We start from the raw sequence: 14,348 nt of genomic DNA on the forward strand, positions 1-14,348 counted from the left end.
AATGAAGCTATTACTGGGTACATTTCAAATATATTTTCCTGTCTATTCTGTTTTCCTGTTGTCTCACGTAATCTTTTGTGCCTGCATTTGCTTGTCAGGTCAAGTGTTCTGCAACTGAGAACACATGAAAATCTTTAATTAAAAAAAAAAAAAAAGTGCCATCGCATATCAATTAGGTGTCTGCTGAATGACTGTGTGCTGGTTGTATGTGTTTGGGGAATGCCAGTGAGTGACCTTGTGATCAACGAAATTTGTGTTCTTGTCTGTTTGTACTTTTCATCTGCCATCTCACATCCCAGGATGCAAAACCCGTGTTTCAAACTCCAGGTTTTCATTATTGACTTCAAGGTACGACAAGAAGGTAGTGCATCCTTTGGAGGCGATGTGGATTGTTTATTTTTTGCAGTTGAGAGAAATGAAAGTGTAGTAAATATTTCATGATGTTCCTACCAGCACCAGAAAACTCCTACCACCTACAGAAATAAATTCCCTGAAACAGAAATAGTTGCGCATCAATCTGTAATGCACAGGATTTTTTTGTACATGACTCTTCCATGTATCTTTGTTGTGCATACCTGAAGTTGGGCAACTTCAGACAACTTAATTCTGCTAGAAATTGAAACGGATGAGAAACTCGGGGCAAAAAAACCCACAGAATCGTTGTGCTGTGACCTCTCCAAGAGCTGCACTTCAAAACAGTTGTACCAGCAGTTGTTCAGTTTTGTAGCGGAAGATAAACAGGCTCCTGCACACACAGCGGCTTGTGTTAAGTTGTCAAACTGTTAGTCATTTCCAGGCACTGGAGAAGATGGAGCTTCTGCCTTGCCCTGCCTTTTCCTGAAGGCTGCAGGAGGAGACGTTCACCTCCCTCTGTGTTGAGGGCAGGCTGAGGGAAATGGACAGCTCTGTGTTTCCCAGGGGACAAGAAAGCATGTTCGCCTGCATTTGGGAGTGACTACACCTATGCTTTGTCCCTGCTCCCTAGGGAGACTGCTAGTTCCCGGCAGTGGCTTCTTACAGCCCCCTTCCTATGTGTTTTCAGAGCTGAAACCTGCTTCTTCCAGCCTTTGTCTGGTTTGGTCTTGATCTCTGACTGTGCTTATGGCTCTCCTTCCTTTATTTGCTGGTTCATAGGGAAAGACACTGGCAATTCATTCATGTATTACATGAGAATTAGCACACGCTCATTCATGTCCCATAGCAGGCCAGTATAGCCCTGTGTCTGCTTATACGGAGGTAGGTGTGGCATAGATAGCAAAATACAGCACTGGTTTCTTTATCGCGTGTCTGACATCCAGGACAGTGCAGGAATGACTTATGGTTGTAAAGGTCCTGTCCTTAAATGTGAACCACTTTTGGATGGGTTTTCTCCCATAATTAGCTTGGAATTTTATGGGGGTTTCTGGGAGGGCTTTGTAGTGTCTCCATCTATGGTACTCTTTGTGCACTTACTACTAATTAGTGTCTTTATAGAATCATAGAATTGTTTAGGTTGGAAAAGGCCTTTAAGATCATCAAGTCAAACCTAGCACAGCCAAGTCCACCACTAAACCATATCTCTAAGGGCCACATCTACATATCTTTTAAATACTTCCAGGGATGGTGACTCCACCACTTCCCCCAGCAGCCTGTTCCAATGCTTTGTCACCCTTTCAGTAAAGAATTTTTTTCCTAATATCCAGTCTAATTCGGGTGTTCCTGGCTGACCACACAGTCCATGCTTTCCCAAACTGAGATGCATAACCCCTTCACACAGGCTTTTGGTAAACCTGTGATAACTCCCCCAACACCTTTCTGGACAAATCTCATCGTTTATGTGCAGCTCATCCACTTGCGTGGTACCATGTAGGAGACTGACCCCTCTCTTCTGTCCAGCCTGAAAGTACAAGTGCTGCTGGTGGTGTCCCTTTGGTGTCTCCCTGGCCTGGCATTGAGAAAGGGACACAGGAGCCTCTTCTCCAAGGCTGGCTGCAGTCCTGGTGACGCCAAGCCACGGTGGTACTTCACGCTGCTATTAAATGGCTTACAGCTGGTCGGCACTCTAGGTTACCACCAGAGGCAACCCAGCCAAAACACTGTGCCGTGGGGCATCTGCTCCTTGTGACCATCTCCCCTTGCCGTCAGCCTGTCCCTCAGCAGGGAATGTCTGTACCTCCCTGCTGCTCTCTGGCATACCATGGCGCAGCTGGCCTGCTGCCCAGTGCATCAGGGCTCCTGCCTCACCTTCAGGTAACTTTCTCAGCTCTTCAGCATCTGTTCTGGGGCCTCAGGCAATTCCTGCATGGCACCATTGTGCATCTGCGGCTTTCACAGTGCTGCAGTTCAGCAGTGATGGTTACATCTGTGTACCTTTTAATTTCTTTTCATGGGTCAAACACAATGTGTATCCCTGGAACTGGCTGCCTGATTGCAGTTAATCTTGCTGTTTATCGCTGTTTGCTGGGGTTATCTTCAGTGTACCAAAGACAACACAAGTCTGCAGTGATCCTGTAGTATGACTTGTGTAGCACAAGCCTCCAGTTTCCCTAAATTAAGGAATTAATCCTATTTAAATTTGAGCAGCCTGTAGATAAATATTGATCGTAATTTTAAAAAATGTTTAGTAATGGAAAACTGACATTATTTCAAAAATGTTACTGAAAGTCAGCATTAATGATCCAGAGACCTTTTTGGGTTCTCTGTTGAATTGAAGTCATCCAGACATGGTGATACTGGACTACCTATCCTGCTAACATTGTTTGACATCATTATTAGTTATTGTTGGATTAGAAATACACTGTAATCTTTATATATTATGTCATCTGGTGTTTTCTCAACTATAGGAGAGAAATATTGTAATTCTTTTTTTTTTGCATTATACTTGGTGAGCCATATGACAGTCACGATTCTTTTTCCTAAAATACTGCAGTTCTCTATAGCTGATAGTTTTTGGGTTCTGTGCATCACCATGTACTTCCACTTTCTCCCATATCAATGAAGTATCAGTGGCTCATAAACTAGGAACAGCATTTCTAGATAGTATATCATCCACTAACCTGCTCTTGTTCACACTTCCTTTCCAACAAAAGTTTTAATTTCTCATTTTAATTATCTAATCATGCTTTTCTCCTCACGCCAATATTTTTATTATTATCAGCTTAAATTTTTCCCAATATGTTAATTGTTCTGACATCTCCTGTCTGGCACACAGATGCAGACACAATGTTTTTTCTTCCCATCTTTAGGAATTTCAAATAAATTTGTTTCCCAAATCTTGATTTTGTGCTAGATGAGTATTCATTTGTTCTCTCTAGCCACTCTTCTTTTTGGTATTAGTTTTATCATCCGGATTGACCTATTTCTTGCAAGGTTGGCTCGCCTTCTGCTGAGTTGGAGGGCATCTGAGTTATCAGCCTTTTTCTTTAAGAAGATGGGCAGTGTCCCACACAATCAAACCCTTCTGCCTTTGAGGGTTGCTAACACCATCTGTTTGCTGGGTTAATCTTGGACCAAAGGGAAGCCTAATAGTGTTTCAAGATCAATGGTGATTTGGGAGGATGTGCAATAGGGAACAGATGTTGCATTTGGATATTCATCCCAGTGCATCCCTGTGCCGGCCGACAGTTCCCATTTATCTGAGTTGGACCCACACCAGCTGGCTTTTATCTAGATGCCAGACATTTGTCTAAGTAGAGGATGAAAAACCACTGGGCATCTATAGGAGGTGACATATCTTATCACACCAGAGGTGCTGCAGCCCAGACCTCACCAGGCGTGCCTGCGGCTTCCTGTGGGAGCAGTGCTGGGGGAAAGCAGCCAGGTGCATACGCCTTGTCTTTGCCCATTGCCCTGTGGACCTCAGCGGCTTCAATGATTTTATCCTAGTCAAAGGCATAAATTTTTGCTCAGAATGTCTGACCACTGCATTTTGTACTCGCTGTACCAAGAATGGGCAGGCTGGAGCTTAGCTGTTACTTCACAAGGTTCAGTTTACACAAAATGTGTTTGCTTTTGTAGCGCAATGTTTTGCACAAAAGCAAAAAGCAGTCCTATGGAGGTCTGCATTGCTTGTGAGTGGATGGTAATTCCCAGTTGCAGAGAGTTTTTATTAAAATTCCCTGATTGCTACAAATTCTGCAGCTGTGCTGTTGCCTTTGAGAGGTTCATCTACTCTCTGAAAGAGGAGCTTCACACAAAAAAACCCAAACCCTATATGTCTGCCCGGCATTCCTCTCAAGCAAGTACCAGGAAACAATGCGTTTCCATCATAATTTTAAATTTCAAGAAAACTTAGATTTTGTGACTGAAGGAGGTGTGCTGTTGAACCTTTCTATATGTTGGCCTGCTGTAGGCAGGAGCAGCATGACTGAGCAGAGTGGAGACAAGGGGAAAGATGGCCTAGTGCAGGGCTCTAACAGAGACACAGCCCTCAGCTGCGAGAGCTGAGGGTAACCTGAATAGATACACTGGTGTAACAAAAACGAAGGAAGAGGGAACCATAAAAACATAAATTGCTGCCTGTAAATGCTGTTGGCTGTGTAATGCATCGGTGTGATAGCTCAGGGGCTCGGCATGCTCTGAGCTTGCAAGGGCCCAAGTGCAGTGGGGGGCATAGTGTGCACTAGAGGGTACGGGGCCATCCAGCTTAGTGCAAAATGAGCTGCATCTCTTCACCATCACGCTGTGTCCTCTTGGATCTGAATTGACATTGGCTCTGGTAACCTCTGTGCACTCAGAAACAGTGACTTTAGCATAGGCTGGAGTCTACAGCTCAGAAGAATCCTGTGGTGATTTAATTTCTTTTTGCTTCAGAGAAGGCGATTGGAATGAATTTTTTTTTTTTCTTTTTTTTTTCATTAAAAAAGTGATCAACACTCCCTTCATGCTCCTTGCCTGCTGTATTCTGTGGTAGGCCTTCCCTGCTTTAATTGTGGAGATCTGAGGCTGAAGGATCAGTACAGCCTTTGGGAGCGTGCATGTAAGCAATGCTTCTGTCAGGTTAAGGACTAAGTCTAGAGAGCAGCCACCTTGCTGGCGGAACACAGAGCTGGACATCCCCAAGCTTTGTGGCTGAGGGACTGAGGAGATGACCTGCGTCTGCTATTTGAAACCTTATAGCACATGAAAAGACTGAATCTGTAGTTACGCTGGTTGGGGATGGGGCGATGGGATTTAAGTTCTCCTGTGCAGGAGAAAGGAGAGGAAGCTGAAGAAAGCAGGAAGAGACTGTAATAGTGTGAGTAGCTGCAGACTTTCTGGTTTTGCTTCATTTGGGATTTTTTGCTGTTATTATTCACAATAAACCTCAGACCTCTTTTTCAATTAACCATGGAAACATTTATTTGGAACCCACAGTGAAAGCAAGTGGAAGCTTTAAATTTAATAGTTTTGTAAAAAGACAACAGAGAAATTAGTAGATTGACTCCAATGCCACAAGTCATCTTCTAGCACCTTCCCTTCTGCATTTTACCCCAGGTTGAGGACAGAGCCTGGCCTTGGATGATCTGAGATGTGAAGTCTTCTTGTCTGAAGACAGTACAATCATGTTTCTTGTCCTCTTCCTGCCTCCCAAACTCTTGGTCCCACAACCAGGAGACCGTGGCTCAGGTACTCCCCTCAACTGCAGAGCCAATGAGCAGCACAAAGTATAGTGTTCGTTACAATGTTTGTGGCCTCTCCTGGCAGGGCCACATCAGTGGATACCTGAGAGGTTCATGGAACATAGTTTTGCTGTCAAAGGTAAGCTCTGCTGTCAGCCAGATTTCTAAACTTGTAGCCAGCTTGCACAATGGCATGTGCATCAGTTTGCTGGATCTGTGTGCAGGCTAGGCTTGTGTGTGTTGCTTGCTAGGAAGGTTGTGGTAGATGAAGAGGAAAGGAGAAGGATGATAGACAGAGTTGGTCCAATTAAAGCAAGATCTAATAATACTGAGCTACAAATATGATCTTGTTGAAAGTTACTTTACAGCAAGTTACTAAAATTTGATTTTATGACTTTGTTGGTCTAGTGTGAACAGTGGTCAGCATGGTTAGCTGGGGAGCTGCATTCAAAAGCCAGCCCAGAGAAGGGAGCAGACTTCCTCCTTCCTTCATGCTCTCGTTCCTGGGCAGAGGTGGTAGCTAGACATCAAAGATGAAGGCAGGCTGATAAGGACCGTATTTGAAGAGACCGGGGGAAGTCAGAGATACAGTTATCTCTGGTAGCTTTAGCAGGAAAGTTTTAAAATACCGTGTTTTTTCCTAAAAACATTCTTAATAGCAGAAATCATCTGTTTTCAGATTGTCAACTTGCTCCCGCAGCCTTGAAAATTTATGCCTGTTTTAGTGAATGTTCAGATAGCTGTAATAGAAAATGTGCCTGCTATAGGGCTGGGGAGGGTGATGTCGCCTGCCATGGTGGGAAAACAGTGCTTCTGGATGGCAGTTACAATTGTAGTCCCATAAGCTTGATCTCTTGCATGGGCTTCTGTGGCTGCACACATTAAAAAACCCCATAATCTCCAAATAGCCTCAAGTGCAGCAGTCCACCTGAAACATGGGTCACTATGTAGTTGTACTTTGTTCTGCGCAGAGTCTCTCCTCTCTCGATGTAGTTCAAGATATCGCTCATATTTGAAGCCCTTCTGGGAGGACAACTGGAATTGCCTGCAGGATCATTTCTCTTTCTCGCTGACTGTTCCCAGCAGCCGTGTCTGACAGCCAGGAAACGCTTCATGACAAGTGGAGCCAGGCCAGTGCTGGCCATCAGGCTATGGTGAATTGAACCTAGATTAACTGAACTTGTTCCTGCGAGAGCTGGAAATGATCATAGGTTGCATTTCATTAAGATCTCATGTAAGATTTAATTTCTCCAGACTAGCCTTCCCTTGATAAATTCTTGATAAACTCAAATTACTTGATGAATAGTTGATAAACTAAAAACCATATTTTACATAAATTGAACTGTTTTCCTTGCACAACGTTGTTGAAGAAAGAAAAGAGAATAATTGTTGTTTCATAAAACCCTAGTGACAGGTCAGATGATATGCTATTTTGAGGGCATTTCTGAGGCCAACTAAAGCGAAGATGTTTTTTATCCAGGGACTTTATTGCTTCATTTTTAAGTGTAGTGTCTCATAACTGGAATTAACTGTGTAGTCCTTTCTTAGGGAAAAATGTGGATTTGAACTGTCTATAGCCTAGCTCTATACACTTTTATTATTTAAATGCTTTGGTTTCATGTTTATTTGGCTTTTATGTTGGTATGGATACCACAATTTATTTCCTGATTTTAGCCAGTTCACATAGAATGTTTTAAAAAAGCCAAATCCCCAAACCCACAAATCTTACTGCTCACTGAGTAGCTAATATGAATGTCTTCTGTTTATGTATGATCTCACTGAATTTAGATTGTAATGTTAAAGGTGATCTTTAGCAAAATCCTGCCACTAGGACTTGAGAGAAGCAGCTGTTATATTTAAAATTAGCACATAAAGAAAGTGTCATTAAAATAATAATAGAGGTTCACAGAGTTGCACTGTAAGTGCTAATCATCCTATCTTGTGGATGGGCTGACTGCTGTGCCTTACTCCATGGTGCTTCATGGGTATAGACGATTGGCCTAAATTAATCGGTAAAAGGCTGGAGGTGGTAGAAATAGGAGCACAGATAGGGGTAATGTGTCACATCTGCCAAATATCTGCCTGCTGAACCCATCCGCTAAATTAAATTTCTTTCTCCATCCTTGATCTTTGCCAGTGTCACTGTTAGGTGTAAAGTATTATACTCCGTGGGGTGTGAGGATTTTCAATGTGCTGACTTGAATTGGCAGGGGAAGAAAAAATTACAATGGACTAGGGATATTATAAGTTGTATGAGGAGCTAGAAAACTACCGGGGTTGGGGTTTTTTGGCAAGCTAAAATAGCAACATGAAGAAATGGTGATTGACTAAGATTGTCCAGGGGAGCTGTAATTATAATTATAACCCATGATGGCTCTTCTCTGTTCATTTAGCCAAGATTTCATAAAAGGACTCGGTCACATCAGCACCCATACCTTTACGAATGTACACTACTCTTTATCACTTATCTGCTCACAAATTTATTGTTTTCCATAGGACACTAGAAAAGACTAAAATTTGTGTGAGACTGGAGATTAATTGCGAAGAATGCATAAATGGTTAGGAAATCTTTCAATATTAGAGTAAATTACGTCAGAGAGGGGAAATTAAGGAAATAAAATTGTGGGGTTTTTAGTTGGAAAGCCACTACAATGGTGGTTTTTGTAACGCACTGTCTATATGCATGAATGGATCGCAGCCTCTTCTCTTTCAGGACTTTGCTGCACTGTAATAGACCTTGATCTGTTTTAAAGTGTGTATGAGCACACATCAGATAAACTCTTTGAAGAAAGAGATGGTAGCCCACACATCTGGGAATTTCAAAATAGATTGTGTGTTTATACCAAACTGCTGGATGATCTTTCACGGCCTTTCTATATCAAAGTGCTGTTATTCTGAAATTGGTATTGTTTTGTATCATAAATCTCTATGTTGGGAGTATTTATTTTTATGAGCTTTATGAGAATAAATGTTGCAGTATTCCTTTTAAAAGAGACTAAAATGATGAATGTATGACTTTCAGTATACTTTTTTTTGGTACATAAATTGTGTGTCAGCCATGCTCACTGCAATTTGCGAGTGTATTCAGTGGGAACCCGCTACAGTAGTGGCCTGTTTTGTCACAGTCGTGCTTAGGAACTTAAAATTAAGTTCCGTGCTTTAGAAGTGTGTTTAGAAATCATAAAATCATAGAATCGTAGAATAGTTTGGTTTGAAAGGGACCTTTAAAGGTAATCTAGTCTAACGCCCCCTGCAGTGAGCAGGGACAGTTTAGCTAGACATGGGGTGCGATGGGGTATGATTTGTGATGGATTTTTGCATACTTTTCCTTACATTATAAAACAATATGACATAGCCCCACAGAAAAAAAAAGTGTATTAATGGCGAGTACATGTCCTGATTTTCACAATGCACTTAGAGAGCAAAAGGCCATGCATGTGCCTGAGTATCTGCAAAACCAGGGCTTGTAATCCCACTTCAGGAAAGCAGCCCAAATCAGGAGAGCATCTAACCCATGTTTGAATCTAAAACATCCTACTAACTTTAAAATCCCACTGCCTTTTCATTGGGCTTTAAAAGGCACAAATGATCCCTTAAATTGACATACTTTTCAGAGCAGGGGCTTAAAGAAAAATAATTGCTTTTACTGTTGGTGTAGTAGCCAATCTGACTGAACTGAAGATATTATCCTGGCAATGTCACTGAATACAGTAATCCTTTTGTGTTTGACTTACTTGTTTTAACTTCTGATTTACTTTGAATAAATCTATTAGGAGAAGATAATGGGAACATTTTATTCTTCGTCATCATTTTTATTGAAAAGAACATCATGAAATAACTTATATTGTTTGTATGAAACATTACATGTATATGAATCTTGGCATGAACTTGGGGAATAGACATTGTTTGATCTCTGTAGTAATTTTATTCAACTTTTAATTAACTTTTTACATGCAAGTCTCAATAGAATTTTATTTTATACTGTAAGCGATGGGAGCTATCCTGAGGCTAATCCAGTCCCTTAAAAAGTCATTCTAGAAAGGAAAAATTGTACAGCCCAGTGGTGGTTAAAGAAATAATTTCTGTTCCAAGACTTGATGTTCACCTTGTTTTGTCTTTAGGTTACAAAAATTGACAGTAACACTGTCATTGTTATCTATGCTTCTCTGCTAAGCGGTATAATAAACAAAGTAACTGAACCCATTATTAGTATCCTGCATGGTTGAAAAAGTATGAAGACACTTGTTTGCTGAACTTCATGCCTTGTTTTCTGTTCCCGCTCAGGTTCTTTGAGCTGGTGATGGTGATAGAAAATATATACAGTTCTTGTTAGCTCCCTTAGTCATTTGTTTCTCACAGGGAGGAGCGTTAGCCCAGAAGCAGAGGAGACAGCTTGGGAGGGGAAATCAGCAAAGTATTAATTCCTCCTGTGATACTGGTGGCTTGGTGTCTCTTGCCAAATCAGCTTCTCTGGTTTTCTAATTTGGCCTTTTGCTATTAGGAGCTGAGGACTTTTAACTTTGTGGTGGGCTGACCCTGGCTGGACACCAGGTGCCCACCAAAGCCACTCACTCCTCTCAGCTGGACAGGAGAGAGAAAATATAACAAAAACTCGTGAGTTGAGGTAAGAACAGGGAGAGATCACTTGCCAATTGTCTTCATGGGCAAAACAGATGTGACTTGGGGAAATTAACTTAATTTATTGCCAGTCAAATCAGAGAAGGGTAATGAGAAATAAAACCAGATCTTAAAAACATCCTCCCCCCACCCTTCCCTTCTTCCTGGGCTTACCTTTATTCCCGATTTCCCTACCTTCTCCCCCCAAGCAGTGCAGGGGGATGGGGAATGGAGGTTGTGGTCAGTTCAGCACGTGCTGTCTTTGCCTCTCCTTCCTCCTCAGGGGGAGGACTCCTCACACTCTTCCCCTGCTCCAGTGTGGGGTCCCTCCCACAGGAGACAGTCCTCCACAAACTTCTCCAGCATGAGTCTGTCCTATAGGCTGCAGTTCTTCATGAAATGCTCCAATGTGGGCCCCTTCCATGGGGTGCAATCCTTCAGGAGCAGACTGGTTCGGTGTGTGTCACCCATGGGGTCACAAGTCCTGCCATCAAACCTGTCCCAGTATGGGCTTCTGTCTCCATGGGTCCACAGGTCCTGCCAGGAGCCTGGTCCAGTGTGGGCTTTCCACAGGGTCACAGCCTCCTTCAGGCATCCACCTGCTCCAGCGTGGGGTCTTCCACGGGCTGCAGGTGGATATCTGCTTCACCATTAACGCCCATGGGCTGCAGGGGGACAGCCTGCCTCACCATGGCCTTCACCACAAGCTGCAGGGGAATCTTTGCTCTGGCACCTGGAGCATCTCCTCCCCCTCCTTCATCACTGACCTCGGTGTCTGCAGAAATGTTTTTCTCGCATGTCCTCACTCCTCTGTCCAGCTGCAGTTGCTGGGGTTTTTTTTTCTGCTTTCTTAAATATGTTATTACTAGCACCATCACTGATGGGCTCAGTCTTGGCCAGTGGCAGGTCTGTCTTGGAGCCGGCTGGCATTGGCTCTGTTGGATACAGGGGAAGTTTCTGGCAACTTCTCACAGAAGCCACCTCTGTAGCCCCCCCGCCACTACCAAAACCTTGCCACACAAACCTGATGCAAACTTACGTGTGGTTTCAAATCAGGCTGCCTCAGCTCTACTGTGTAATTAGCAAAGGAAATACAGCTTGTTAGAAGAACTTGGGACTGGAATGAGAAGAAGTTGAGAAATGGGATTAGTCTCTTCCCATTCATCCCTCCGTACTGTTTCTTCCTTTCTTTTCCTTCTGCAACCTGATCTAGTTTTGTTTTCCTCTAATCTCCCTCTTCCTTATCTGACACACAGCATCCTATGCATTGCATGTATTTATTTTCTGTTATGTTTTCTGTAAGATTTCATCTCCTTTTTTATTCCTTCTATTTTGCATATGCTGTTAAAATGCAACACCCCTACAAAGGGAAGGAGTGTGGACACAAGGAAGCAGGCAGAATCAGTGCTGCTGTGGAATGTCCAAAAGCGTAGTTCTTTTGGTAGATTTATCATCCCTTGCCTCTAGTCCGACCGTATACAGGAGTATGAGGCATGGGAGCTGCTTTCACAGAGCTGTTCAGTGGAAGCCTCTTTTGATGGAAAGAGCAACATTTTTATGATAAGCTCTGAGACAGGATGGGTTCAGAAAGCCTCGGGTCTATACCACCAGCTCATTTGCCCTACAACTTCCTGAAGGACAAATGTGCTTGGGTTTATACTTTGCATGGAAATGGCAGGTGACTGGCAACTTTGAACACCCATAAACCTCGTAGACAATGAGCTTATTGTTATTTACTCTCTTAAGGCAAGAAGACAGGAATAGTAATGGAATTTTTGTGGAGTATAGGAAACAAGGGAGAAGTGTTAGCAAGATGATTTATAACCTCACAAGGAATAATTTAAGCGAGTCCTGTATTATGCATAGTGAAAGGCAGTTCTTTCTGCTGGAAGACCTCTTTTGGTGTGTTTTAATTTGTTTATTTTTCAAAATGATTGATGGGAACCCAGGTTATTTTTAAAGTAAATCTGCCTCGACCGTTAACTTATACTAAGCAGTTTCCCTTCCCTCCCCACCAAGCAAGACTTTTGGACCAAAGAGGTTCTATTTGTTTATTTATTTGTTCATTTATTTATTGCAAACTCTGCAAGGGTTTCTGAGGTCCCCAGGAGGTCCTCCTTCTATTCAGTGCCCGTGCAGCACGTTCACCAGTGATCGTTGTTATCAGCCTTTGCTTCTACTCTCTTCAGTTCACTACACCTTGCCCTGCTGATGTGCGTGCATTCCCACAGTAGAAGCAAAGCCCCCTTCCTCCAGGGGACTGCACCTCATCCCCATGCGCTTTTCTCAAAGGATGTGCCAGGGAAGCTGAAAGCCTATCGAACAGGCACTGTCCATCAGAGGAGTTAACAATATTGTTCTGCAGTCAACAGTTGTTCTTTGAACTCCTATTAGGGAATGTTTTCAGAAGCATTTACATTTTGAGCCAACCAAAACCAATGCATATCTTCGAGCCTCTGTAGGACCTGGAAAGCAGAATGGGTTGGCTGTGGAGTGCAGAAACTTGCTTTTTTCCAGGCTTTCGGGGCAACCCAGCTGTGGCTATTAGTCTTAATGGCTTCATTCTTCTTTGTTTAGATACTTAGCGGTGTTGCGCACCATGATAGATATGTTCCATAGTGAGACTGCAATACAGAGTGAAGGCATCTTTTCTTCTTAGGGACCTTTCAAGAGATGTGGCACAGCAGTCTGTGATCTTTGAGGGCTTGATAGACAATGGGTTAAAAGCCACTGCCTTTACCATCAATTCTTATGGGTCTCAGTGGCTTGCTTTGCTGTTCTCGCGGTCTTAATGAGTGTGTTCAACTCTTGGATTCTGCAGCAAAGTGCTTGCTTTGTGCAATACAGAAATCATAGCTTGGAAACATTGGCATTTTTTAAAAATACCAGTTATTTCTTGAAATACCTTACGGATCAAACTTCTACTGTCATCTATCAGACATCTTGACCCAGTTATTGATATAGGTCCTGTCCTCTGTGTTTTCTTGTTGATTTTGTCAATAAAATTCCAGCTGTGCCTGCAGTTGTATATTCTGGTTGATAAGGGTGGTGATTCTGGCTATATGGATACTTCCTGACATGGTTAATAAGATACTGTTGTCATCCAGATTTCAAAGCTACAGCAAGTAGCTGAAAGCATTTTGCTCCATTCTTGCTTAGGTATTGCAGTTTTAGTATTTCCTGTCATTTCTTATCTTGAACGTTTCCCCCTTCCTCCCCAATGGCAGTTTACATTAATATATACTGTATTCTGCGCCACACTCTCCTTCTAGAGACTTCAGATAATGAAGAATGTAGTATCTTTGTGATATAATGGTGTGGTTTGTTTGGCTTAACTTTCTTTTTTCAGCAGCTTACTACTGATGTATTTCATTGGCTGCATAGCATGCAGGTGTTAACGCTTGCATGGATCTGAAGTGTCATACACTGTGTCTTATTAATTGCCTATATTCTATTCTGGCTCCTAAAGTGAGCTTGATTTCCCTCAGTCCTTCATTATAAAAACCTGGACAGGGCGCGGGCTGGCCGTGATAGAGTGATCTGGACTCTGGCGTTCATCATGCTGTTGGTCTGCCAAAACTGGGGCCTGTTTGACCTTCAGAACATGGCAAGTTTGGATGGTTTGTTTGAGCTTCTGCCTTAAGCGCCGTGTTTTTGTGGAGTCCTTTATCTGATACTATGTCACGTTAGTTTGAGCTATTTTTGGTGTGTGAGCTTTCCTGTTATTTTAATTGGTTTCTGCTGTCTGTTTGGAAATTATTTTATGAATCAAATAAACCTGTCATTAAGATTAAGCACACGTGCATGTACACACACATAAACACACACAGTATTATGATGAATCTGAAAGTGCTGGCAGTACATTGGTAATGCAGAAAGATTTAGTAATTACCTCACAATTACTGTAGTGTGTAGACAAAAACTTTAAGTAGAGTTTTCACACTATGAAAAAATGTAATCTGTGTTTTGCAGTTGTGGTAGGTGATAGGTTCATGCTGTCATTGTTTCTAGGAGCTTCAGAGCCAAAGATGTTGTAAATGTGCAGCTGTGAATTCCTAAAGGGGAAGGAGTCCTGGTTAAAAAGCTTGGGGGATTGGCGCATGGAAAGATTAAAATTTATTTGCCTGCCTTCTTGAAGGTTATGGGAGTATA

General features: G+C 42.5%; 1 protein-coding gene across 10 annotated transcripts in view; it reads left to right on the top strand.

Moving 5' to 3' along the window:
• GRIP1 (glutamate receptor interacting protein 1) overlaps positions 1–14,348 on the top strand; it is a 234,344-nt gene that overhangs the window by 96,922 nt on the left and 123,074 nt on the right. The gene's annotated exons all lie outside the window — the stretch shown is intronic.

This window comes from Leptosomus discolor, chromosome 1 (genome assembly GCF_034619465.1).
Source record: "Leptosomus discolor isolate bLepDis1 chromosome 1, bLepDis1.hap2, whole genome shotgun sequence".
Classification (NCBI taxonomy): domain Eukaryota; kingdom Metazoa; phylum Chordata; class Aves; order Leptosomiformes; family Leptosomidae; genus Leptosomus; species Leptosomus discolor.